The following is a 5168-nucleotide window of genomic DNA, read 5'->3' as shown; positions in this document are numbered from 1 at the left end:
GGTGTGTGGATTGTTATCCCCATGATGAAAGTCTGAAACAGAGAAAGGGGACACACTTAATTCTTTCATGTCCCCAAAACCACGCATTGTTTCTTTCTTGTCCCCGACACGAATCGGGGTGATGCCATGAAGTTTACCGCAAAGAAGTCAATCAACCATGCGACATAATGCATATGGAAACACACGTGTACCTGAACTTGCGAGATCGTTATAAAAACCAACAAGGATGTATTAAACGTTCTCCGTGAAGTTGAAAGAAAGAGGTGTAATGTAAACAACTACGATACATTTTGGGTGATATATGACATGTTTGGCCTTTTTTCATAATATACCTTCAATATTCGTTTTTTGTATGGTTGTTCGCGACATTAAGATGAACGCCGAGTCGTTGAGGATTTTTTTAACCATCAAGATGTTTTCAAGGTAAGTTCAACTAACTTATTATGTTCCTACGTCCTCATATAATTAATTTTTTATATTTTACAGGGAAGAGCAACCAATACAGGGTGTTTTAACCTTTGTTGATTTGGCGGGTAGTGAGCGAACTTCCAAAAGTGGAGCAGAGATAAGACCCAGGTCCAAACTTTGTAGATTATTATATATCATAGTTCTTTAACATTAAGATAGTAATATATATTTGTAGTTAGTTGGAATTACCTTAGAAACAATGACGACTCTGTTAGTTGGAATTACCTTAGGTTTTCCAAAAATCTTAATGGTTAAAAGAAAATGACTCAGTGATGACTCTGCATTCATATTAGTGTCGCCAACAACCCTTCAAAGAACATTGAAATTTCATGTATATTATGAAACTGGCCAAACATATCAAATACCACCCAAAATGTATCGTAATTTTTTACATTACCTCTTCCGTTCAGCTTCACGAAGAAAATTGAATACATCAATGATGCTTCTTACAATGACCTCACAAACATTAGATACATATTTGTTCCATACGCATCGTGTCGGATGATTGACTTCTTTGCTAGAGTATTCACTGTGGCACCACCCATGTGTGGTGTTCGGGACAAGAAAAAACAGTGTGTGGTGTTAGGAAAATTAATAAATTAACAGATTCCATGTTCCATCGTGGGGATAACAACCAACGCACAGTGTCTTTATATATGAAACCTTAATACAAAATTTTCAAAGCTATAGATTTCTGTGCCGGTACTTTATAGATTTCTGTGTCGGTACTCTATTGATTTCTTAGTCAAAGCTACCCAATGATATCATGGTTGAAATTTAAAAAGGTACACTAGTTTTGATAAACGCTTTCAAATGTTCGGTGACCAATTTAGAATGTATTTGAATTTTAAAATTTCTTTCCACTGCAAGTTCATCGAAAATATATCCTTCAAATATTTCCCTAAATGCTCTTTACCCTTGGAAATCAGATAATCACACTAATAAGAACATAATAAGTTAGTTGAACTTACCTTGCGCTTTCCAATTGTTAAAAGAAAGTAACTTCTTGATGATTTTGCGTTCATTTTATTGTCACCAACAACCCTTGCAAAATGGAATATTGAAATTACATGTATATTAAGAAACGGGCCAAACATCACCAAAATGTATCGTAGTTTACATTACCTCTCCCGTTCAGCTTCACAAAGAAAGTTGAATACATCCTCATTGCTTCATACAACGACCTCACAAACATTAAATATATATGTGTTTCCATACGCATCGTGTCGGATGATTGACTTCTTCGCAGTAGGCTTTATGGCACCACCAATGTGTGGTGTTGGGGAAAAGAACGAAAAATGCGATGTGTTAGGGACATTAAAGAATTAACAGTTTCCGTTTTTCATCGTGTGGATAACAACCCACGCACAGGATATATATTTCGTTGATAGAAGCCTTAAATTAAAATTGTTCAGACATTGGCACACACAAGAATTAGTGTGGATTCACCTTCAATTCATAAGTCCGCCTTTCAACGGTCAAGTCGCCGATTGTTCTAAATAAGAGTTTTAACGAGTGAGGTATCATCCCCGCATGTTCTTCTTTAGCCCTCCAATCAAAGAATATGTTTTTCTAGAGCCAGTTTACCCGTACACGAATATACACACCTACCTTGTAGATACATATTAAAAATTAGTTTAGTTAATATGAAACGAAGTTTGTTGAATCAAAACACGGATAACCTTGTAGCCATCCAGTGCACTCCTCACCAGCTCGGATATCTCCGAAAATACATATTTCTGAGATGTATTGTCTCGAAACAATTTGTCCAACGTATAAGAAATTGGCTTGCATGCATAGTTGGATAAAATGATTGATTTGTTTTGAATAACGTGATTTATTTGTTTTGAATAATGTGAAAATGTTAAATTAAATCAATCACGTGTTCGAATTAAATCAACCACGTTATCCAATCAAGCCAATCATATTATTCATCAAGGAAAGCAAGACGGTTTCTTTTACGTTCGACAAAATGTCACGAGACGATGCATCTAAAAAAGATGTATTCATGAAGTTATCCAACCCCGATGCAGAATGCACTGTATGACTACAAGTGTATTCTAAGTTTTGCTTCATCAAACTTTGTTTCATATAACTATGCTAATAAATAATGTGTATCTACGAGCAAAGTCTGCATATTCGCCTACAGACAATTTCAATTTGGCTGTGGAAAACCATATACAATGATAGGAAGGTCTAAAGAACAACACACGTATATGATACCGTACTCTTTAGAACTCTTATTTAAAAAAATCAGGGACACGCTCGATGAAGGGAGGAGTCATGAATTGAAAGTGAATCCACATTAACTATTTTATGTAAACAAATACAATATATTAAGTGATATATGCATGTTTGACATTTTTCATAATATGCCTTTGATTTCAATATTTTTTTGCAAGATTGTTGGCAACACTAAGATGAACGAAGAGTCGTCGAGGATTCATTTTCTCTTAAGTATCAAGATCTTTGAAAAGTGCAAGGTAAGTTCAATTAACTTATTATGTTCATACGTCCTCAAACGATTAATTTTTTGTAGTTTATAAAGTGAAGAGCAACCAATACATAGTGTTTTAAACTTTGTTGATATGGGGGGTAGTGAGCGAGTTTCCAAAAGTAGAGTGGGATTAAGCTTAGATGAGATCAGGGTCCAAATTTTGTAAATTGTTCTATATCATAGTTTTTAACATAAGGATACTAATATATATATATTTATAGTTATAATCTCAGGAGATAAACACGATGTTATCTCACCTAGCTATCAACTAATAGTATGGCTTGCAAAAGATGACGCCTTAAATCCTCTACAACATCTTCTTGTGTTCCACCTTTCTTAGCTCCCATTGTTGAGAAGCTTAAATTTAATCACATGCAATCAAAAATCAATATGTATAAGTGGTTAATGCTAAAAATCCTCAAATATACTTGTGTAGAAGATACGCATAATACAAGTAAAAAAATTCAAAGCTAGTAAAAGTTAAGTCTGATCAATAACAGTTTAAGAGTTACATGCAAATACACCAAAACATCTAATGTAAATAAATTACATAATAAATACTTGCTAATTACCAATGAAGTAAAAATATAATTACTATTGCAAGCAATTATAAATGTAAAGGAGTAAGGTAACATACAATTACTCGACCAACAAAATGCTATGTATGCTATATTCTATTCATAAATCAGCTACTTAGCACACATCAATTTATAAGCAAAACCAGTTCCAACAAACCTGCTAAGCCTGTGGTTATCAAAGTAGAGAAAATGAAGACAGTGAGATGTCGACTGCAAGATACGGCAAATTAAGGCAATCACACGACGTAGATAGCAGTGAGGCCTGAAAACGTAGTAGCCGCAAGCAAATATGAGGGATTCGTTGCATCAATTGTAAAGAGTAAAACACATTTAAGGAGAAAATTAGACGAAAGGTAATGTAATTTACATGAATGGTTAAACTTATTTTAAAGTAGATGTTTATTGCGGTTTTTATCTGGGCATTATTTTGATAAATAGCTATTAGTGTGCATAGTGCATCACACCATGATTCACTAGTTCACTAGCTATGATATACAAATAATAAAATAAATAACACAATCAACATGCATACATAAAGATTATCACTAGCTATTTCAAATAAAAAATTTACCATTGTTCAGCAACACTATTTATTCTTTCTTTAACTGATAAAGATACAAAACCACTTTACCATTAATAATTAATAAGTATAAAACATTTTTTAACAGATATTAATCAAATCAAACAGCACTGTCACGGTAGAAAACGTCGGCGACCACCGTTAGACTCAGATCTGGCAATGAAGGTCCGAAAAAGAAAAGATAAAGAAAATAGAAAGATGAAGAAATCGAAATTCAGATCTTTTAAAAGGATAACATTAAAGGGTGACGGCAGGTGTTTATATAGTTAACGACGGCGGTTGATGGCGGGTTTAGGGTTTAGGAGTGTTAAACACGACGGCGGTTTTTGCTACAGATCTGTTTTGAAGGGAAGATGAGTTGGGAGTGTTTATTAAATCTAGGGTTTTGTAAGAAATTCAGATAGAAAATTAGAGAGAAGTATAAACCTGATTTTTGAGAGACAGGAGACAACAGATTGGAGATTGTTTAATTTATCAGTAGCTAGCGGCCATTGTATAATACGGAGTATATGAAAGCAAATTGTGGAATCTTTTCAAAGTTGTACTCTCATGCCTGCAGGGTTTGTTAGTTGTCTCATCAGCTTCTTTGACTGTGAAAAACAACATGTATATGAGCTGGGTCAAGCTCTTCTCCCAAAATTATTATTAATAGGAATGTTCATTTTAAGGTTCTGGTATTTTGGTGAATTATCCTTATGTTACAGGTAATGTTATACTCGTAATAGTTCCTTTAAAATTTGCAACATCTGTTTTTGCTTTATACTACTTCCTATAAATTTTATCTTTACTTTATTTCCGTGAACGCCCCACAAAATTATAGTGATATGTCATTTACACGAAAAGCTGGGAACATGAATAGAAACATCTACCCGAAACCATTTACACGAAAACAACGAACGAATCTCGAGAAGAGCAGATGAATTAAAACACGAAAACAAAAAACGAACCTACTTGAAACCACTGATTGAAACAATTTAAAACCAAAAATTCACGGTGCAACCTAAAAACGAATCAACTTCATATCGACCATATAGGTGTGGATTCA

General features: G+C 34.0%; 1 long non-coding RNA gene across 1 annotated transcript; it reads right to left on the bottom strand.

Moving 5' to 3' along the window:
- Positions 1-1504: 1504 nt before the first annotated feature.
- On the bottom strand, positions 1505-4831 carry LOC139858149 (uncharacterized). The gene is made up of 3 exons (XR_011762828.1): positions 4550-4831; positions 3223-3322; positions 1505-1721 (listed from the first exon to the last, which is right to left on the bottom strand). It is a non-coding gene; the product is annotated as an uncharacterized lncRNA (long non-coding RNA).
- Positions 4832-5168: the final 337 nt, after the last annotated feature.

The sequence above is a fragment of the Rutidosis leptorrhynchoides genome, chromosome 7, assembly GCF_046630445.1.
Source record: "Rutidosis leptorrhynchoides isolate AG116_Rl617_1_P2 chromosome 7, CSIRO_AGI_Rlap_v1, whole genome shotgun sequence".
NCBI lineage: Eukaryota > Viridiplantae > Streptophyta > Magnoliopsida > Asterales > Asteraceae > Rutidosis > Rutidosis leptorrhynchoides.
Note: the sequence above shows the minus strand (reverse complement) of the source record. Positions and strands in the feature narration are given on the sequence as shown.